The 23,684-nt window shown below is 45.9% G+C and overlaps 1 long non-coding RNA gene across 2 annotated transcripts; it reads right to left on the reverse strand.

Moving 5' to 3' along the window:
- Positions 1 to 20,099: 20,099 nt before the first annotated feature.
- On the reverse strand, positions 20,100 to 23,404 carry LOC123161552 (uncharacterized). Of its 2 annotated transcripts, none has more exons than XR_006480735.1 (5): positions 23,321 to 23,404; positions 22,472 to 23,213; positions 22,251 to 22,367; positions 21,613 to 21,718; positions 20,100 to 20,402 (listed from the first exon to the last, which is right to left on the reverse strand). It is a non-coding gene; the product is annotated as an uncharacterized lncRNA (long non-coding RNA). The 2 variants fall into 2 exon arrangements; XR_006480736.1 differs by having other exon boundaries at positions 23,333 to 23,380.
- Positions 23,405 to 23,684: the final 280 nt, after the last annotated feature.

Below are 23,684 nucleotides of genomic sequence, written 5' to 3' on the forward strand. Positions count from 1 at the left end.
GCTGGGACAGGCGGTTGTGCAACCCAGACATTTTGAGTATGTGCTCACTGACAGAACTGTTTTCCTCCATCTTACAACTATAGAACTTATCGGAGACCTCATATCTCTCGACCCGGGCATGAGCTTGGAAAACCATTTTCAGCTCCACGAACATCTCATATACTCCGTGTTGCTCAAAACGCTTTTGGAGCCCCGGTTCTAAGTTGTAAAGCATGCCGCACTGAACGAGGGAGTAATCATTAGCACGTGACTGCCAAGCGTTCATAACGTCTTGGTTCTCTAGGATGGGTGCTTCACCTAGCGGTCCTTCTAGGACATATGCTTTCTTGGCAGCTATGAGGATGATCCTCAGGTTCTGGACCCAGTCTGTATAGTTGCTGCCATCATCTTTCAGCTTGGTTTTCTCTAGGAACGCGTTGAAGTTCATGTTGACATGAGCGTTGGCCATTTGATCTACAAGACATAGTTTGCAAAGATTTTAGACTAAGTTCACGATAATTAAGTTCATCTAATTAAATTATTTAATGAACTCCCACTCAGATTTGATATCCCTCTAGTCATCTAAGTGTTACATGATCCGAGTCGACTAGGCCGTGTCCGATCATCACGTGAGACGGACTAGTCATCATCGGTGAACATCTCCATGTTGATCGTATCTTCCATACGACTCATGTTCGAACTTTCGGTCTCTGTGTTCCGAGGCCATGTCTGTACATGCTAGGCTCGTCAAGTTAACCCTAAGTGTTTTGCATGTGTAAAACTGTCTTACACCCGTTGTATGTGAACGTAAGGATCTATCACACCCGATCATCACGTGGTGCTTCGAAACGACGAACTTTAGCAACGGCGCACAGTTAGGGGGAACACTTTCTTGAAATTATTATAAGGGATCATCTTATTTACTACCGTCGTTCTAAGTAAACAAGATGCATAAACATAATAAACATCACATGCAATTATATAGTAGTGACATGATATGGCCAATATCATATAGCTCCTTTGATCTCCATCTTCGGGGCTCCATGATCATCTTCGTCACCGGCATGACACCATGATCTCCATCATCATGATCTCCATCATCGTGTCTCCATGAAGTTGCTCTCCAACTATTACTTCTACTACTATGGCTAACGGTTTAGCAATAAAGTAAAGTAATTACATGGCGTTAAATCATTGACACGCAGGTCATACAATAATTAAGACAACTCCTATGGCTCCTGCCGGTTGTCATACTCATCGACATGCAAGTCGTGATTCCTATTACAAGAACATGATCTCATACATCACAATATATCATTCATCATTCATCACAACTTTTGGCCATATCACATCACATAGCAATTGCTGCAAAAACAAGTTAGACGTCCTCTAATTGTTGTTGCATCTTTTACGTGGCTGCAATTGGGTTCTAGCAAGAACGTTTTCTTACCTACGAATAACCACAACGTGATTTTGTCAACTTCTATTTACCCTTCATAAGGACCCTTTTCATCGAATCCACTCCAACTAAAGTGGGAGAGACAGACACCCGCTAGCCACCTTATGCAACTAGTGCATGTCAGTCGGTGGAACCTGTCTCACGTAAGCCTACGTGTAAGGTCGGTCTGGGCCGATTCATTCCACAATACCGCTGAAGCAAAATAGGACTAGTAGTGGCAAGCAAGTTGACAAGATCTACACCCACAACAGATTTGTGTTCTACTCGTGCAATAGAGAACTACGCATAGATCTAGCCCATGATGCCACTGTTGGGGAACGTTGCATAAAATAAAAAAATTCCTACGTTCACCAAGATCAACCTATGAGTTCATCTAGCAACGAGAGAGAGAGATGCATCTACATACCCTTGTAGATCGTGTGCGGAAGCGTTCAAGAGAACGGGGTTGAGGGAGTCGTTCTCTGTCGTGATCCAAATCACCGGAGATCCTAGCGCCGAACGGACGGCACCTCCGTGTTCAACACACGTATGGTCAGCGTGACATCTCCTCCTTCTTGATCCAGCAAGGGGGGAGGAGAGGTTGATGAAGATCCAGTAGCACGACGGCGTGGTGGTGGATGCAGCAGGGTTTCGGCAGAGCTTCGCCGAGCTTCTGCGAGAGGAGGAGGTGTAGTAGGGAGGGAAGGGAGGCGCCAGGGTGTTGGGTGCGGCTGCCCTCCCATCCCTCCTCTTTATATAGAGACCCCAGGGGGGGCGCCGGCCCTAGAGATGGGATCTCTAGGGGGGCGGCGGCCAAGGGGGGTGGAGTGCCCCCCAAGGCAAGTGGAGGCGCCCCCTCCCTTAGGGTTCCCAACCCTATGCACAGAGGGGGGGCCCAGGAGGGGCGCACCAGCCCACTAGGGGCTGGTTCCCCTCCCACTTCAGCCCACGGGGCCCTCTGGGATAGGTGGCCCCACCCGATGGACCCCCGGGACCCTTCCGGTGGTCCCGGTACAATACCGGTGGACCCCGAAACTTTCCCAATGGCCGAAACTCGACTTCCCATATATAATTCTTTACCTCCAGACCATTCCGGAACTCCTCGTGACGTCCTGGATCTCATCCGGGACTCCGAACAACTTTTGGTTTGTTGCATACTCATATTCATACAACCCTAGCGTCACCGAACCTTAAGTGTGTAGACCCTACGGGTTCGGGAGACATGCAGACATGACCGAGACGGCTCTCCGGTCAATAACCAACAGCGGGATCTGGATACCCATGTTGGCTCCCACATACTCCTCGATGATCTCATCGGATGAACCACGATGTTGAGGATTTAAGCAACCCCATATACAATTCCCTTTGTCAATCGGTACGTTACTTGCCTGAGATTCGATCGTCGGTATCCCAATACCTCGTTCAATCTTGTTACCGGCAAGTCAATTTACTCGTACCGTAATGCATGATCCCGTGACCAGACACTTGGTCACTTTGAGCTCATTATGATGATGCATTATCGAGTGGGCCCAGAGATACCTCTTCATCATATGGAGTGACAAATCCCAGTCTCGATCCGTGTCAACCCAACACACACTTTCGGAGATACCTGTAGTGCACCTTTATAGTCACCCAGTTACGTTGTGATGTTTCGTACACCCAAAGCACTCCTACGGTATCCGGGAGTTAAACGACCCAATGGTCTAAGGAAAAGATACTTGACATTGGAAAAGCTCTAGCAAACGAACTACACGATCTTTGTGCTATGCTTAGGATTGGGTCTTGTCCATCACATCATTCTCCTAATGATGTGATCCCGTTATCAATGACATCCAATGTCCATAGTCAGGAAACCATGACTATCTGTTGTTCAACGAGCTAGTCAACTAGAGGCTTACTAGGGACATGTTGTGGTCTAAGTATTCACACGTGTATTACGATTTCCGGATAATACAATTATAGCATGAATAAAAGACAATATCATGAACAAGGAAATATAATAATAATCCTTTTATTATTGCCTCTAGGGCATATTTCCAACACTATGATGATACCGGGTTTTGTCACAATTATCGTCATAGAAGTGTCATATGTATGACAGAAAAAAATTTCGTTCGGCCCAAAATGTCACGGATGTGTCTTTTTTTTGTAGTGGATGCTTCGGATGGTGTGGATACCAATTGGTATATGGACACGGGTGAAACAAATCACATCACTGGAGAGTTGGACAAACTAACCATGCATGAGAACTATCATGGGCATGATCAAGTTTACACCGCAAATGGTGCAGGTATGGAAATCAGTCATATTGGTCAATCACTTATGAGAATCCCGCCAAAAAATCTTGAGATAAATGAATTTCTGCATTCTCCTAATGCTTCCAAAAATTTTCTATATGTTCATAGAATATCCCTTAATAACAATGTCTTTCTTGAGTCTCACCCATTCTTCTTGATCAAGGATCAGGTCACGAAGAAAATTCTTCATAGATAAATATGTGTGGTAGGGCTCTATAAATTGCTTCCTCAATACTGTCAATACAATAAACAAGTGTATGGTGCCATCGAGCTCTTTGCTTAAAGGTGGCACAATCGCTAAGGTCATCCATCTTTTTCTATTGTTCATCAAATTCTTAGTAGGCATAAACTACTAGTTATCGGGGAGAGAAACTCAGAAACTATTTGTGATTCATGTAAAAATGCGAAAGTTCACCAATTACCTCATCCTGACTCTACTAGTATGTCTGCAACTTTTTTTTCTAATGTCTGGGGCCCTGCACCAACTTGTGTTGGTAGACACTCTTACTATGTGAGTTTTATTGATGACTTTAGCACTTGTTGAATGCAAATTTGATAGCAAAATCATTGCCATGCAATTAGACTGGGGTGGTGAGTATGAGAAACTCAATTCTTTTTTTAAAAAGATCGGCATTTCTCACCAAGTCTCTTGTCCACATGCACATCAACAAAATGGGTTAGCTGAATGTAAACATAGACACATCGTTGAAGTTGGGTTAGCTATTTTAGCTTCAGCCTCCCCATGCCACACAAATTCTGGGATGGAGTTTTCTTATTGCCGTTCATCTTATCAATATGTGGCCTAGTCTCACTATCTCCAATGAAACTTCTACTGAACGTATTTTGGATGCCACACCATATTATACCACTCTTCGAGTCTTTTTGTTATGCATGTTGGGCCAACCTTCATCCCTATACTAATCACAAGCTAATGTTGTGCTCTAAGCAATGTGTATTTCTTGGATATAGTGCTCAAGACAAAGGTGTCAAATGCCTTGACGTCTCCACTGGTCGTGTTATATTTCACATGATGTTATTTTTTATAGAACATAATTCCCTTTTGCAAAACTTCATTCCAATGCCGGTGCTCTCCTTAGGAAAGAAATACTTCTTTTTCCTACCCATCTCTCTGGAGTCGATCAAGTGGGTAACGATAATAGTGATGATCCTTTATTAACTAATGTTTCTCCTACTATTTCACCCATGTTTGATGGTACAGGAAGCAACAGTGCAGGAAATGGTATGTCAAATGCTGCAATTCTGCAAAAACCGCTATCTAGGACGATTTTGTATGGCACCTACCACTAATCTGGTGAGATCCTCCTCTGGATCGGTGCGCCAAACTACGTTAGACCCGACCGAATCTTCCTCGGGATCTCCAATGTGTCAAGTGGACCGCAGCAGCCCACCTTCCCCTGCTCCGCGTCGCTCTCCACCCGCCGTGAGGTGGCCTATCGCTGAGTTCGACCCCGCGAGCGCCTCCCGCCAATCGAAGCCTAGGGACACTCCAACCACGCAGTTCGGGACAGTCCCGCGCGTCAACACCTGTCAGGAGTTACGTCCCGCTGACCCCCGTGCCAAGAGGGCCCGGTGCGGGCTCTGAGGCAGCTTCAGTTCCCTCGCCTGGATCATCTATGCCCGGTTCCTCCACGTCTTTGCCAACCCAGGTTGAACCTACCGCAGCCAATCTAGTGGCTTCGTCTCGGCCTGGTCTCTTAGAATCGGGTGGATCACATGCACACCCGGACAACGAGGCTCCTGGATCTTCTGTGCTCGCGCTGTCGCCACCCCCAACTTGCCTCCAAACGGGAAAAATCCAGCCTGTAAATTATAAAGCAAAATATGTTCTTGTTTTTTTTACTGACAAAGGTGAACCACGTACTATTCATGATGCTCTTGCGGGTCCGAAGTGGAAGCAAGCTATGGTTGATGTATTTCATGCTCTTCAGAAAAATCATATGTGGCATCTTGTTCCTCACCATTCAGGTAAAAATGTGATTGATAGCAAATGGGTGTTTCACATAAAAAGAAAGTCAGGTGGTACCATTAATCGCAATAAAACACGGCTTGTTGCAAAATGGTTCAAGCAGAGGTATGGACTAGATTATGAGGATATGTTTATTCCGGTTGTTAAAGCTGCCACCATTCGTCTTGTTTTCTTTATTGTTGTGTCCATAGGATGGAGTCTAAGATAGCTAGATGTGTAGAATGCGTTTCTTCATGGTGTTTTAAAAGCGGAAGTGTACATGAAGCAACCTCCTGGTTTTGAGAACCCTGACAAGCCCTTTCATATATGCTGGCTTGATAAGTCTCTTTATGGACTAAAGCAAGCCACCGAGCATGGTACTCTCGCTTGAGCATGAAATCACAAGAACTTGGTTTTCTTCGCTCCAAGTCTGACACATCCTTGTTCATTTATAATAACTCCAACACAGTCATTTTCTTGCTTACTTATGTGGATGACACCATTGTTACTAGTTCATCAAATGAGGCAATCACCGCTCTTTTTGTATAATTTGCATTCTGAATTTGCTCTCATGGATCTTGGGGACTTGCATTAAATTTCTTTCTCGGCATTGAGTTAAAAAGGAATAAAGAAGGTGGTCTTCATCTTTCTCAAGAAAATATGCAACTCATCTTTTGAGAAAGGCATGGTGGCAGGGATGTAAACCCTCTCTAACACCACTTTCTAGCTAAGAAAGATTGTCTCTTATAGAGGGTGATCTCTTGAATCAAGAGGATGGGCCCCAAGTACAGAAGCTTGGTAGGCGCTCTTCAGTACTTGACACTTACTAGGCCTAATATCTCCTTTGCAGTAAATAAAGTATGTCAGTGTTTTCATGCCACCACTATAGCTCATTTGACTGCTGCTAAATGCATACTGAGATACGTGAAGCATACTTTGGGTGTTGACCTCACATTCAGCGAGTCATCCTCTACTCTTGTAAGTGCCTTTTCTGATTCTGACTGGGCACGATGTTTGGATGATAGGAGATCAACAGGTGGTTTTGTAGTTTTCTTTGGACCTAACTTGATCTCATTTTGTGCAAAGAAACAGGCAACAGTGTCATGATCCAGTACCGAGGCAGAATACAAAACTTTGGCAAATGCAACAGTCAAAATCACATGGGTTAAATCTATGCTCAAGGAGCATGGCATATGTTCCACAAAAACTCCATATATGTGGTGTGACAATCTTGGTGCTACATATCTATCTGCTAATTTTATTTTTCATGTAAGAACTAAGCATATAGAGATTGAGTATCATTTTGTGTGGGAAAGAGTTGCTAGCAAGGAGTTGGACATTCGTTTTGTTTCCTCTAAAGATCAAGTTGCGGATGGCTTCACAAAAGCTTTGTCCACAAGACCATTTGAAGAACTCAAGCGAAATCTAAACTTGCAAAGTTTAGATTAAAGGAGGGTGTTAAACGTTGTTATGATGTTCAGGTCTTGTACACACGATCGTGATAGGAGACCTGATCGTGTCATGTCTTGAGGTTTACGTATAGGATATATAGTAGTTAGAGAGATGTGCTCCATTTAAATCTCTTTCTCTCATCTATCTAGATTCCCTATTGTAATCTCCTTGGGTCTTCTCAACGACCTGTGTAACACCTCGAGGGAATACCTCTCACTGTCAATATAACGCACACGGCCCTCTCTGTCAAGGGTTGAGACGCTTCATCAGAATCTTACACGTCAGACACTATTTTGTTGTTCCACGTTTCCACTAACGTCAAAGAGTAGCGTGTCCTGTTGGATCCAGAGTAGCCCGACTTGTATCGGCAGAAGGTCGCTTTGGAGGCACTTAAGCTGCACTAGATGACCACTTGAGTGATGTGGACGTGAGAGACAACATTGTTGTATTCTTGTAATTCCTGATGCCTCCTATTCGTAACCTTGCAACTTCTACTATAGGCTACAACGCTGTGTGATAGCCAGATATTAGCCAGCATTATCAAAGCAAACGAATATATTAACTCGACACGAATGGAAACAGACCATGACAAGCAGCGTCCATACATCTTCCTTCGCTTCCAACTCGCACATGGGTTGTGTTATGAAGAAACAAGTAAGGAGCTAGGGTAGCAATGGCTTGCACTGAGCACCCACAACTAATTTTCCTCTGACGTCGATGGTGGGAAAAAGTACAGGCAGACTTAAGGGCATCTCCAGCCGCGCCCCCAACAGGCCCTCCCCAGGCGATTTTGCCACGCCGGCGCTAAAAAAAGGCCCCAGTCGCGCCCCAGAAGCCCGTTTTTCGCCGGCTCGGGTCAAAACTGGTGCCGGCGGACCCAGGCCGAACCCGGCGCCCTGGGGGCGCTTGGGGAGCCGGCACAAGCGAAAAAGGCGCGTGGACCCACCCTAGAGGTGGCCCGAGGGCCTTTTACCGCTGTTTCTTTACGTTTTTCCCTCGCATCTCTCCCGCTCGCTCGCCTTCCTCCCGCCATTCTCTCCCTTTCTCCCGCCAAACCCCCTCCCGCTCGCCGCGAAGAAGTACGCCATGCCGCCGAAGAAGTACGCGGCCGCCGCGTCTCCCGGGTTCGCCACCCAGGACGAGGTAGCGGACCTCAGCGGCGACATCGAGGCCGAGCTCGGCTACGTCTACGGCGACGACGCGCAGGAACCCGAGGAGGAGGAGGAGGAGGAGCCGGCTCCTGTTCCGATGAAGGGGCGCCAGAAGAAGAAGAAGCGGGCGGCTAGGTCAGGCGAACCGCGCATCAAGGGGACGTCCAAGGAGGAGGAATGCCTCGCCGAAGCATGGAAAGTCGCCCGCATATCTTCGTTCCCTACGTCCGCTGCCCGCCAACTGTTCGTCCCTCCGCGCAGCTGCTGCGTATGTTCGCCATGTATCGGGGCGACAACCAAGACGCCGACTTCAAGCACCTCCACATCTACAAGCGCATTGACAAGTGCGAGAAGTGGGTGGAAGTCCGACGTGCCATCGACAAGGCCAAGGAGACATACAAGCCAGACGCGACGACTCCGGGCGCGTCAGACGGGCAGCCGGACGGCCACAAATTGGCAAAGAAGGGAAAAGCGCCGACGCGGCAACCGCGCGAGTGCAGGAGTCCATCGAGCATTGCCTCGCCGACGCCCAGGCCCGGGCCGTCCTACGCGAAGAGAAGACCGAGGCGCGGTGGTCGTCGCTAATGAAGAACAACGCCATCAAGCTCGACCTGCTCCGGACGAACGTCGCCGCGAAGAAGAGGAACACCGACAAGGCTTTTCTGATGGGCGGGGCGGACATGCTCCAGAGCAACGACGAGAAGCTAAAGGCGTGGTACCTGGTGCAGCGCGGCCTCATCCTGAACGAGCTGCCGACGGCAACGCCGACGATGCCGACGACGCCCACGACCACACGGACGCCAAGCCCGAACGACGCCTCTACATCGCCGCCCAGCAGTGCCGAAGCCGCGCCGACGCAGCCCAGCACCGAAGCAGCTCCGACACCGACGAGCCCGTGCACGCCGACTCCGCCAACGCCTGGAGCCGACCCCGCCGAGTGAATCGTTGCGCACGCGAACTTGCGGCGGCGGCGCTCTGTTTTTTGTAACGCCAGACTACGTACGATCGCCGGATTTGCGGCGTCTTTTGAGAGCGGGAACGACCAAGTTTAAATTTCCCGCATCCTGGGGCCGGCGCGTGGGGGCGTGACTAGGAGCTAGGTCGCCCCAGGGGTCGAACTAGCGCCGGCACGCCCCCAGGCCGCTCTATTTAGGCGCCCTGAGGGGCCGAACGGCTGGAGATGCCCTAACTAGCTAGTTGTATCCAAGGACACTGATATGTAGGTCCATAAAACGACTACTATTAAATCAAGTACACGGTTGCTCAGAGAATTCCAATTTTCTCAAATCTGCGCATGTTTGCAACATCTAATGAGTTGCGACAAAAAAACTAGAAATTGGGAAATAGAGGTTCAGCTAAATGCTCGGACGACTCACTAAGTGATCATTTATAACAAGAACCGCCATTTAGCTAGTGGATTTTCCTAAGAAGGCCATTTTTTTAACCATAAATAGGCAAGGCTGCCCTCCTTGTTCCCTTAGGATTGCAGACAATATGCCAAACTTCACAAGTATATATATAATTTAGTTCGGGATTGTCACTCTTCCAAAAAAATATTGACCGGCAAAATTGAAAATGTTTGGGCATGTCTATCAAAATCTCGAAGAAAGACAAGGCATAATGGAGAATACCAAAAGTATTCGATTGATTCACGCTGCTTTCCAGGAGCTGAACCTTTTTATTATTCTACCCCTACCTCCCCATTCAGCATACCTTAATTTTGTAGGTAATTTAAAGGGAAATTGTTGACATTTGAGCCTGAACAACTGATCATTCTTTACTTGAAAATTGACAACTAATCTAGCTTCCTCGTTAATCCACATCATCTTCACATATTTAAATGGTTGTATCCACTATGTGTATAGTTAAATTCGCCAAATTTGAATCACACCAAGCACATGATTAGTGAGGTAGTAGCCGCTTGTTTAAACTTTGTCCCACTCTTGTGAAAATCTTGAATTAACATTTAGAAGACAAATAGGCCTATATTGTTGAATTTTGGTCACCATCATACCTTTAGGGATTGTGATTACCTCAAAATTGAAATTGTATAAAAGAAGTACAACCTTGTGAAAATCCGCTAAAACTGCGAGAAGGTCACCTTTTGTTGGCTTTTGATTGTTGCTAGACCAAATCCACCGAAGCAACTAGTACGTGCAAGCTAGCTAGACAAGCAAGCACACAGGCACCTTAATCGATGACCAGTAGCCACCGTAGATTAGCACACGTACACGTACGTGAAAGCTAGCTTCAACTCAACTTGGCGAACTCAACAGAAAACGGATCGGTAGACTTATTTGATGGCTAAAGGCCCGTGTCGAGCCTTTGCTTTGTATTGCTTTTCTGATCGGTGCAGATTACAGGGGGTATACGTGAGTATATATAGCATCTAGGACTAGCAATCTAACCTACTCGGCTAGGAGTCCTAATCCTACTACTACTATATGTGCCTGATTAGTGTCCGACTAGGACACGCTATTACATCGTCATGTTTATTCCTACATTCACCTCCTAAACATGACGTCCTTATGCGACCGGGATCCCAAATGCGATGACTACTACTCGTAGGAAAAATCCTTGGCATTGCTTTTGCCGTTCTTCGTAGCATTTTAGGGATCGTCTTTGTTGTCGTCGGCTCGTTTGAAGCTTGACGCCAACGCTGCTTCTTGGTCGCGTCTTCAACCTTCACCTGTTCTTCGGTGCTTGGTAGACTGTCATTTGGTTCGTCGAGGGGTCTTTTGAACCCGAGTGAGACCAATCTTTGGTCTAACTTTGAGTTCCAAGCTCTCGGCGCTTGCTTCAACCCGTAAAGTGCCTTCTTGAGCTTGTAAACTTTCTCTTCTTCGTATTTCTTCTCGTAGCTGAGGGGTTGTTTCACGTACACTTCTTCTTCGAGGTCTCCGTTGAGGAAAGCGGATTTCACATCCATATGATGAATCTTCCAATCCTCTTGTGCTGCCAAACCTAGGAACACTCTCACTGTCTCGATTCGAGCAACCGGTGCAAACACCTCCTCATAGTCAACTCCTTGACGTTGTACGCAACCCTTTGCGACGAGTCTTGCCTTGTACTTCACAATGGCACCCTTCGTGTTCTTCTTCAACTTGTAAACCCACTTCAAACCTATGGCCTTTTGGTTCGGATGTCGGGTTACCAAAGTCCACGTGCCATTGCTCTCGACCGCCTTCATCTCCTCATCCATGGCGTGCATCCAACTTGAACTTTTGCTCGCCTCTACGAAGTTCGCTGGCTCCTCAACTCCGAGTAAACACAAATCAGAGTACTCGAGTGTAACTGGCTTTGCGTACTTGTAGACTTTCTTGAGGGGCTTGTAGCGACGAGGCCCGGAAGAATCCGTCGTGGCTTGCGAAGGAGGCGACACAAATTGTGTCGGCATCGATGCACTTGAGGAATACGGTTGAGTCTCGGGCGTGGTAGATGCCGGGTCGTTGGCATCCTCGTTGTCGGCGTAGTCGTCGTGACCATGACCATCATCTTGATTGTCATCGTCACTATGCGCCTCATTGTCGAGATCTTCGCCAGTGTCGTGCGCGTCATTGTCGCTATCACCTCGCGACCCTTGTGCGTCGTCGTCGGTGTCGGCACCATGGTGATCGCTGCCATTGCGGTCACCTTGGTTGTGCGTCTTGCCAACCACCTGGACATCCTCCCCTACATCTTCATCAGTTGGAAATTCAACAGTGAATATGTTACCGTTTGGAGCATCGTCGGCTGCTGCCTCCAATTCCACGCTTGGTTTTCTTCAAACACGACGTCACGTGAAATCCGTAGATGCTTGGTTTGTGGATCGTAGAAGCGGTATGCCTTGGTGCCGGAACTCCTCTCGTATCCGATGAACACCATCTTGGTGCTGCGATCGGCAAGCTTTGAGAGATGCGGCTCCATCGTCTTCACATGCACCACACACCCAAACGTCCGTAGATGAGACACATTCGGCTTTCGTCCGTAAATTGCTTCATACGGAGTCTTGCCGATTACCGCCTTCGTTGGAGCCCGGTTGAGAAGATAGACCGCCGTCGAGACAGCTTCTCCCCAAAAAGTCCCCGGCAAATTCTTGCTCTTGAGTAAACTTCTCGCCATGTCAACGACGGTTCGATTGTGCCTTTCAACAACACCGTTCTGCTGTGGCGTATAAGGTGCCGTGAGGAACCTTTTTATGCCAATCTTCTCACAGTAGTCGTTGAACTCGTTTGACGTAAACTCTCCGCCGCGATCTGTCCGTAGAGCGCGAACCTTCAACTTGTGTTCCATCTCCGTTGCAGCCTTCAGCTTCTTGAACGCTTCAAACGCCTCATCTTTAGATCGTAGGAGAACGACCCACATGTATCTCGAGTAGTCATCTACCACAAGGAAGAAGTACTTCTTTCCTCCGTGAGTTGCTGGGGTGATAGGGCTACATAGATCACCATGGAGCAGCTCGAGTGCATCACTTGCGCGATAGGTAGACCGAGCAGGGAACGGCCTGCGGTGCTGTTTTCCAACCAAGCACCCGTCACATACTCGATCAACATGGTCGATAAATGGCATCCCAGATACCATCTCCATCTTTGACATCTTCTTCAAGGCGTAGAAGTTAACGTGTCCAAATCTAGCATGCCATAACCACGAATCATCATCACTCTTGGCGAGCCAACACTCCGGTTGAGTTTGATCAAGGTTGAGGATATAGAGCCTGTTCCGCGTGCGATTCACACGCGCTAGCACGTTTCGGAGGTTGTCGAAGATCGTCATCACTCCGTTCTCAATATCCACCTTGCATCCATTCTCATCAAGTTTCCCGACAGAGATGATGTTGTTGCGAAGCCGTGGGATGTAGTACAATCCGGTGAGTATGCGATGTTCTCCTGTGAGACCCTCGAAGAGGACAGAGCGTTGGCCGCAAATCTCCACATTTGAACCATCACCGAACTTGACCGAGCCTTGAACATCATATTCTAGCTCGAGGAACTTCTCCTTGCACCCCGTCATGTGGTTACTGGCACCCGTGTCGAGATACCACGACACGTTCTGGCTCCCGGATAACTTTGGTGCTACTTTTTTCTCATGAAGTAGCACCTTCCGGTTTGGTTTTACAACCACCGTTTGGACGAGATCACAAACTTTGGCCATCAGAAGACCTGGACGTTCGTCTTCCTGCTTCGCCAAATTTGCCTTGATCTCCCGCTTGTTAGGCTCCGGACAATCCTTTGCAAAGTGACCCATCTCATTGCAGTTATAGCACTTGACCTCGGACATATCCAAGTTCCGTGGCTTCCGCTCTTTAGATCGGTCCGCCTTACCACGACCTTGTGGCTTGCCTTTTCCTTTGCCTTCTTTGGTTTGTCCGCCGCGCTTCGCGTTGCTTGAGCCTTCGCCAACGTTGCGCCTTCCTTTGCTACTTGGGGACTCCCAATCTGCGCGTGAGTATATGAGTTGGTCACCACCTCCTCCTTTGCCTTTCCGACAACCACGAGCATTCTCTTCCCATGTCCGCAAGCGTCCGATCGCCTCCGTTATGGTCATGTCGTCGATGTCGTAAAGCTGCTCGAGCGTGCCGATGATGTACGTGAATTTATCAGTCACTGAACTGAAAAACTTCTCCACAATCTCGGTCTCCTCGAGCTTTGCACCAAGCGCGCGGATCTCTCCCACCAATGTAGTCAGACGCATGGCATAGTCATTCACCGATTCAGTTTCCTCTATCTGCAACTTGTGAAATTGGCGCTTCAGCACTTGTGCCCATTGTTGAGGAAATCGTTAATTGGTAGTTGCTCGGCTGGCTGGTGAGTAGGGGATTAATCGGCTAATCGGCAAGTTAATCGGCCATTTAATCAATTAATCGGACGATTTATCGGTTTATAGGCTACTCGGTGACCCTACGAGTAGGGATTAATCGGTAAGTTAACTGGTTAATCGGATGAATTCTTGAATAGGGCTTGTGCCCGAGCCTTGGTGACGCGATCTTCTCCGATCATCATCTCTTTGAGTGTGTTCCACGCCTCTCTTGCTGTCTCGAACTCCGCCAATGTCATCAGCACGGAATCTGGCACAGACTGGGCTATGGCGGCCATGGCACCTTCGTCGCACTCCTTGTCGACGTCGTCGTCCGTGATGGACTCCCACACTCGAAGGGTTCGCAGAATGATCTTCATCTTCACCGTCCACACGCCGTAGTTGGCGTCGGTGAGCATCGGGTACTGGATGGGGATGTTGCGATGCGCCAGTACGTTGGCGCCGCCCGTTCCGCCACCACTGGTTGCTGACTTGCCGCCCTTCTTCACCTTGTCGCCGTTTTTGTTCGCCTTGGAACCGCCGTTGCCGGACTTGACCGACTCAGCGTCGCTGTCCGTCATCGTAGATCGTAGATCGTCGAGGCTCTAAATACCAACTGTTGGCTTTTGATCGTTGCTAGACCAAATCCACCGAAGCAACCTGTACGTGCAAGCTAGCTAGAGAAGCAAGCACACAGGCACCTTAATCGATGACCAGTAGCCACCGTAGATTAGCACACGTACACGTACGTGAAAGCTAGCTTCAACTCAACTTGGCGAACTCAATAGGAAACGGATCGGTAATCTTATTTGATGGCTAAAGGCCCGTGTCGAGCCTTTGCTTTGTATTGCTTTTCTGATCGGTGCAGATTACAGGGGGTATACGTGAGTATATATAGCATCTAGGACTAGCAATCTAACCTACTCGGCTAGGAGTCCTAATCCTACTACTACTATATGTGCCTGATTAGTGTCCGATTAGGACACGCTATTACATCGTCATATTTATTCCTACACCTTTAATCACATCCCAAAATGTATTGTAAGACTTGGCAGGAAAACCATCTGGACTCAGCTCCTTGTTATGCTCCATCTGAATGACCACTTGTCTTACCTCCTGTTCCGTGAACTCTGCCGATAAGACGACACTCTCATCACGGAGACCTGAAGTGTATCATCAACCCTGATCTCATCCTAGGAAATTTAGCTATCACCCTGAGATCCGAAAAGTTCCTGGTAATAAGAGTTCATGTTACCTTTCAACGCCTCCTCTCCGTCAATTAACAATGTAATATAAACATTAAAGTGATCAATGATGTCATCGATCTGTCCAATTCCTCCAGGTGGACTTCATTCTGAGCAGACGTACTTCCAACATATATTAGCAAACTCACAATGGAAAAACAAGAGATCTCTGCTTTCCAAAACCACATGGTCGCACTCTCAAAAGAAAAAAAACACATGGTCGCACATGGCACAAGTATTAGTAATGAAGAAAATTTTAGCTTGTAGGAGTTCTCTTGTATAGCATTACAATTAGTTAACCTTTTCTTGACAAATAGAAGTAGTTATTCATATAGGAGTCAAATGCACTGGCGGTACTTGAACTTGCGAAGAAAGCACGCTTTGGTCATTGTACTTCAAAATACGGCCAATACGGTCACTCAATACATCTACACGTGATTGTACGGTCACTGTTCACCCGTATGCCACTCGTCGCCTCTCCATTTGACCGCTCCGAGGCGACAACTGGCGCTCGCGGGTTTTTTTTTGTAAATTAGCTCGCGGGGGATTATTTCCATCCACCATCCTTTGCCGCCGATGCCAAATCCCTAGTTCCCCTGCCGCCGAGGCCGCCTGCTGCTTGCTGATTGCCGCCGCCCCCCCCCCCCTACTGCTTGCCAGCGCCCTCCCCCTGCTGCATTCCGCCGCCCTCCACCTGCTGCTTGTCGCCGCCGTCCCCCTGCTGCTTGCCGCCGCCATCTGAAGCTCCGCCATGTCGACAAGCTCGGTCAGGTCATCGGTCGGCGGCCGTTCGGTGGTGGTGCCGCTGATAAGATGCCCTACTTGCGACACTCGTGTGAAGTTCTACCTCTCGAGCACGGACAAGCACGAGGGCTGGGTCTTCTACAAGTGTCCTATTGGTGTAAGTGGATCTTGCGATTTGTTAATTTTGGTAGATTTTTGTGGATCTTGCGATGATGATTTTTGGCGTGTGTTTGTTTCTTCTGATCTTCAGGACCATTTCTGGCATTGGGAGTTGGAATACGTTGCCTACTTGCCGGATAATCAGTTTTTGGTTGGCAATGAAGCCGTAGATGCATTAGGAGCTGCAGAGGACCGGAGGGAAGAACTGATGCGAGCAAGGAATCGAAGATATGCAGTTGGCTTTGAAGATGGAACTCATGGAAGAGTTGCATCTCAAATGAGCAATTGTCAAGTAGAAGCACTCGTAGGGTTAGCCAATCAAATCTTGGTGATGCTGAAGGCACTCTTGGCAGCTTTCATTATACTTGCAGTGGTTGTAGTTGTGTCTCTGGTGAAGAATCGATGGATTTGATGCAGTTTGTAGTTGATGCAGTTGAACTGCTAGTATGAAGTGATGGAGTTGATGCAGTATGTAGTTTGTTAGCAGTTGAACTGGTAGTATGAAGTAATGCTTTTGCAGATGAACCGGTAGATGCAGTTTGTTTGCTGCTGTATTTGATGTAGTGACAATCTTTTGCATTCTAAGTGATGCTTTTGTAATATGTAAGCATTTTACTCATGTTGTAATGCAAATGGAAGTTAATTTGGCATGTTGAAGCTGTTGTTGCTGTCATATGAAGATATCATGTTGCTGTCATATCACTTTATGCTATTTGATGTTGTCCAAGTTATCATGTTGTGCAAACTGTTGATGCAAGTTATCATGTTGAAGTTATCATGTTGGTGTCATATGTACATCATATTTGGCTTCTGTGTATATTTGGCTCCATATGTAGAGATCATCATATCATGTTGCTGTCATATCATTTTTATGCTATTTGATGTTGTTATCATCTTGCTGTACATTCCACCATTTGACCATCTGTGTACAAGTGCATTTAGGTAGAAAACATAGTGCATTCATATAAGTAGGGAGAAATCATAAGCATAACAGCAATCCATATCTGGGAAGTACCAACAAGTGCATTCAGTTACACAATGATCAACAATTGATCAATACTCATGTGTACACATCAGTATGGATCAATTAAAACATTTCTCATCAGTCACATCCTACTACATGAGTACTCCTACTACATCATGCTTAAGAAGTAAAGGATGCTACACAGATCATCATCTGAATATGTCAAACATGGAAGTGCTTTTGGTCTTGCTGCGAAGCACAAGATCATCATCTGAATCAGGCTCTGGATCTGCAGGCCTCTTGCCTAGAGCAATACCTATCAGCCTCAATTCCTCCTTCCTAGCCTCAGCAGCAGCAACCCTGTCTGCTCTTTTTCTTGCTGCTGCAGCTTCTTTTTTTGCTCTGTTCTTGGCAGCAGCTTCCTCCTTTTGAGCCTTCTTCTCAGCTTGCTGCTTTGCTTTTTGCTCAGCGGCACAAGCTTTCTTGGTCTCCATAACGATCTGCCTTGTCTCTTCCCTAGCCTTCTTTGCTATTTCAGCTTCTTCTTTTCTCTTCTCTCTTTTCTGAGCTTGTGACTGCCTCTTCCTCTCTGCTTCCAGTGCTTTCTTCTCCTCTTGCTGATGTCTCTTCCTGGCAGCTTCCTCTGCTTTCTTTAGTTGTTCATCCCTTCTTGCTGCAAGAAGTGCTTGTTTCTTATCTTCTAGTTCTTTGTCTCTCTGTCTCTCGAGGAGAAGCAATCTTTTGGCCAATTCACCTTGTTGGATTGTACTTGAGCTCCCATTGTTGCTTGTGTTACCTTGGGTTTCATTGAGCATGGCCCTGGCAGCAGATATGAAAGTTGATTCTGGTATAGGCCCTGTTGCAACCACTCTTGGCAGAGGCCTCTGGATGACAAATCTACATATTGCAGTTCAAAATAACAATTTTTATCAATGATCTTATGATCAATTTCAGCAAACAAGGACATTTCCTTACATTCTGAACCATATGATCAACCATAAGATCTTCCATGACATGATTTTCTAGAGAGTTGTGCTTCTGTTGAAGTGCAAGTAATTATGAATCATATCTTTGCAATATTTATGATTATCAACTGTGCAACAAAACCTACAGTACAACTCATCTTCAGGATCATGTGTTTCCGGCTCATGTGCTTATTTCTCATTTGCTTTAACAGGCACTTTCTTTTTTTGTTGCTTCTGCTTCTCTTTCAACTTTATGTCTTTAGGCTCATCCATATCCACATTATCAGCATATAGATCATCATCACCATCACTAATATCATAATCAGAGTCCACTATGGCCCCAGGATCAAAGTCAGAGTCATCTGAATCACTCTCATTTGTTTCCATTTCATTACTTGCTCCTCCAGATGAGTTGCACTGTCTGTTTTTTCTTTTGCAGTATCTTCCTCTACCACCTTCACCTTCAGCTTCAACATCATCACCACCACCATTTGGTGTAGGCTGAATCACACCTGGCTCCTCCACACTTATATCATCACTCACATAAGATGCTTTCCTTTTTGCAAACACAAACTTGCTTACACCATCATCTTCTGCATGCTCTGGAGGATAAACTACCTGTATAGGAATTGGGTGAGGCACACTTGCATCTTCAGGCTCAACATCAATATCTGCAATGTCTGGCTCATTTGGTTTACTCTTGCAAGGACTAAGCACTTCAGGTAGCTGCCTTATTGGGAAATTGACCACATCATCCTCTGTCAAGTTTGCATTCAAGTTGTCATCATGATCAAGGTACAAACTAAATGAGTAATGCCCTAGTGACACAAATGTTAGCATCTGATCTGTATCCCTATCACCTCTAATTTCTCTCAACCCATTCCTGTTGATTGACAGAATGGGAATGCAGTAATACACTTTCATCCTGCCTGTCATCTCGCATCCTATCTCTTCAACTAAGTTTTCAACCACGATTGGAGACCAAGTATCTGCATCTAATTCATCATACCACAGTTCATGACCATTCACATAGGAACGATTGCTACCTTGCCCAAGGAAATAACCACCATGGTTGAACTTAACTGAAAAACTTCTTGCTGCGCTTATCTGCATACATCAAAACAGAGCAGAACAGAGTTTCAGAATTTCTGTTCTACCTAATCTGCAAGAAGTAGATGCAAGCAACCACCTTTGAGTATCACAATCACCTACACAACCAGCATCTTCAACATGCAGCAAAAGATAGCACCTTTCATCACCAAATAAGCTACAAACAACCACATTCTCCAAACCCAGAAACCCTATACGCTGAAACCCCCAAATTGCGGTCGAAAACCCTAGGCAAATCTTGAACATACAGATGGGCATATCTGACTAACAAATCAAACCATCCACAATGTCAACCTCTAGATTTCTACCCTTCAGCTTACAGCGCAAGAACCATGGCGGGGCGAGTCGAGGGCTTACTGTAGGTGGGCAGCGGCGCACCATCGGGGCGACGCACAGGCGACATCCACTACACCACAACACTGATGCAAGGACGGAATAACTGCCAGGAAAAGACACTTTAGAGGGCAGATAAACTGCCAGGACAGTGTTTCTCCCGGTAGATAGAACCGCCACGAGAACGGCTGCCGGGGATTACTTGTCCCGGCAGATAAACTTCTCCCGGTAGTTTGTTTGCCCTTGCCCATCTATTTGCCGGCAGTCCATTTTCTCCCGGCAGATTGGTCAAGGGACATGCAACTACAATTAATGGCAGTTCTACTGCTGGCAGTTCTACTGCCGGCACTTATACTGCCAGCACAAGTATCTTTACCCGGCAGTTTTTGTGCCAGTACATTGATTTCACTAGCAAACTGATCTAGGCATCCCTAATGTAATATCCATTCATTTTATTCAAGCGATCATGACATACCACACAATTTATACATTCACTTCATCAATCAAAGTAATATATAGGCCTCATCAAAAACCTTAAAGTTGATTCAATAAACATATATAACAATCATATATAAGGAGGTTGTGCCACAAATGGAGAAGTACATATATGTTTCTAGATGTGCCACACAACCAAAATGAAGTAGTGCCACAAATGGAGAAGTACATATATTTCTAAATGTGCCACACAACCAAAATGGGCAGAGCAAGTCTCCAGGTTCAACAAGGCATATGACATTATCACCCCACCAACTTAATTACAGGTCTTCCAAATCTTCAACGGCTTGAAGGTATTTCAAGCGTCCGTCAACTTGTGTGCCTTTCGGAAATCTGCAATAGATTGGAAACTCAAAATGAAGCTCTTGTTTCAGATTTTTTTAAGAGACAAATTAAAGATTTTGACATGTAGCAATTTAACTCATCGGCATAAATAAAACTCTTCTAAATGTGTTGCACTTCATCATCACAACAAGCAAAATCACATAATTAGATCAAGCAAGAATCATTTGCCCTCATACAAAGATTATCGATGGTAAAATTTGGCAGACCAAAAATTTGTACATAATTGATTTACACCGAACATACCAAGAGCTAATTCTAAGTAGACAAAGTAATACCTAGTGAATATAAGCAGGATTCCATGGCAAAACAATATGTCAAGTTACAACTTACTAGTGAAAGCTTTTTTTTATCAGCGGCATATAAGTGCTTTTGGGATTTAAGTGACATTTGTGGATGTAGGATAAGCTGATATTGCTTCCTGTTACTACTTCTAACATCGATATTGTTCCCTTCTAAAAAACACGACCACAAGTTAATATTCAGTGCAGAGTATATATTTTTACTTTGAGCAACCAATGTAAATATTCAATACAGAGTAATTTAGTTTAAGGCAATCATTGACGGAGACCACAGGGAATCTGGAGGAAGCAATTGCTGGAGATTATAGCTATGGCGGCGTAAGGAGGCAGTTGAGAAAGCAAGATAAACACGATGCTAAATGTGAGGCCTTTGTTCTATGACATGTCCAAAACTCGATGTTCATGATTCTCAATATTTGTCATGCTACTTTCAAAATTTACGTAAATATTTCCTTTGCAAGAGTACAGTTTTGTAGTGATCAAAAGCTCCATGTATGCTCTATGTACATAGTTAAATAGGAGAACAATAGGGGGGAAACTATTACTCATCCCCTCAAACTGAGTTTTTGCCTAGGAAGCTGGCGATTGGTGATGAGTGATCAAGTTGAGGATTTGTGGTTATGGTATGTTGCCTAACAGGGCCTAAGTAAGCATATGATGCAAAAATAGAGATCAATCAAGAAAAAGAATGACAGAATATCGATATAGAGAACTGTGTTTTACGATGCTGCTAATATTATTAAGCTGGACAATTGAACATCAGATGGAAAACCGGACAAGTGAAAATAACATATAATAAATAGAGAATTGTGTTTTGCGAAGCTGCTAATATTATTAAGCAAAGAAAACGAGCTTGTCACCTAACCCAGACTAGCACATGAACAAGATCAAAGACCTACCTATGAAGAAATTTTTACCAAATGAGCATTTTTCACCCAACTTGTTAGGCATACAAATAAGCCACCAATAGTTAATGCCATCACATCCAAATACTGTGCTTGTTACCTAGGAACCATGAGGGTAGAATACAGAGAAAATAACGGGATAGAGTTCTCCATAGAACAAATGTACAGTACAGATAACCTAGAGCAGAAGATAAACAAGATCAGGGACCTACTCATAGAGAAAATTTTAGGAAATGAGCAAAGCATCGCTATCTAGATAGACTGCCATTCAAATCTGCATTTTATCACTTCCAATTTGATTCGACGAGGTAATACTAGCAGTAAGCTAACAGAGCAGGGTTCCGATGTGACAAGCAAAACTAAGAGGTCTGACTTGGCCAATATTTCCTGTTTCAATATTTTAAATCGCCTAACATCACAAACAAAGGTGCATGCAGTATAAGCAATGCATCTTGTAAGCTTAGCTCTTTCTGAAGTGATCAATGCATCTTATAAGGTACTCCTTATAAGAAATAGTATTATCATGATTGAGAGGCTTTGAGTTCCTTCCAAATTTATCAAGATAACGATTGAATGGCAAACAACAAAGAAATAGTATCACATGGCGATAGCCAAGAGAAACATGTATATACCTCCTAGCTTGCTTGTGGTCACATTCCTGCTTTTGCCATGTATTTGTCTTCAACATCTCTAGTCGTTTTGGACCTAAGAACTCGAGTTGCTTCAATAGTAGGCATTTATGCAGTGCGCTACAAATAACCAAACAAGATGGTGTATAAAGTGCCTCAAAACTGAAGTAGTAGGTGCAGTTTTATAATTGATGCAGTAACCAAACAGAAGCATGTCATATCACCTTCCTCCTGTTGGTTTGTCATTGACTGGCTCGGCCTCCAGGATCTTCATTTATATTTTAGGACCCAAAATGTTCAAAGTCTGCACCATTCTTGCTATAAGTTTTGCTAGCCTCTCTCGCACTCGTGCTTCAGCATCATCTTCATCTCTTCCCTTTTTCCATTCTTTTTCCTTAAAAGAAAATTTATGGCACATTATAATTGACAGATTAGATTTCAAGTAGATAAGCAAGTAACTGTAGAAGGAAAAGGAACACACTTTGGTTGCTAAATTGTAGGAACGAGTGTTCCATCTATGTATGTCCTACTATTAGGTATATTTCTAACACCAACAGATCTAAATTAGCATCTCAGTAGGGTGGTAAAAATTGAACTTTGGCTTTGAGAAACCTAATGCCACAGTTATAACGATTCAACATGTGTAGTCGTACAATCAAGCACTCTACGATATAGGAAAGTAAAACTTAGACAAAATAGCACTTGTTTGCCCCTGATGCAACCGAAGGCTAAATACAAAAGTTATATATGTTATGTTACGTAGAGCAAACATTTATTTGGGCTATAAACCTCACTTGGGTTCAAAGTGATTAAATCAGAACCGTCACCTTCAGAGAATACAAATATTACGTCAGTGCAATTAACAGAACCACCACTGATTTGACTTCCCTGGAGAAAAAGAAAGTCCACACACTCCAGCACTATTGCACTCACCAACCCCATCTGAAGAACTCCTGGCTCAATCGACTGCACGAGGATCATTATAAGAAAAATAGTAGCATCAACAACATCATCTAGGACAAAAGCAGAATCTGAAAATGAGGGCAACAAGGTATTCGTCGCACGCGCCATACCAGCGTAACAACCTTTGCGCCCTCGATTCTGCTCTGTGGCCACGCACCTAGGGAGGAGGCTTGCTCGCGGGGGGGGGGGGGGGGGGGGAGGGTCGTCGCCGGTGGAGTGGCGGTGGGGTGGTAGGGGCCGACGGCGGGGCTGCGGTGGTGGGGGCGACGACGCCTGTGGCTGGCTGTGGACGACGGTCGACGGCAGTGGGATGGTTTGGGGCGGCGGTGCTTGCCGGCGGTGCTGTGGGGTGGTTGGGGGCGGCAGCGGCGGTGGTCGGTGTGGGGACCGACGGCAGAGCTGTGGTAGTGGGGGCCGACGGCGGCAGTGGTTGGGTGGGGGGCGGCCGGCGGCAAAGATGCGATCTGGTCGAGG

The sequence above is a fragment of the Triticum aestivum genome, chromosome 7B (genome assembly GCF_018294505.1).
Source record: "Triticum aestivum cultivar Chinese Spring chromosome 7B, IWGSC CS RefSeq v2.1, whole genome shotgun sequence".
Lineage (NCBI taxonomy): Eukaryota > Viridiplantae > Streptophyta > Magnoliopsida > Poales > Poaceae > Triticum > Triticum aestivum.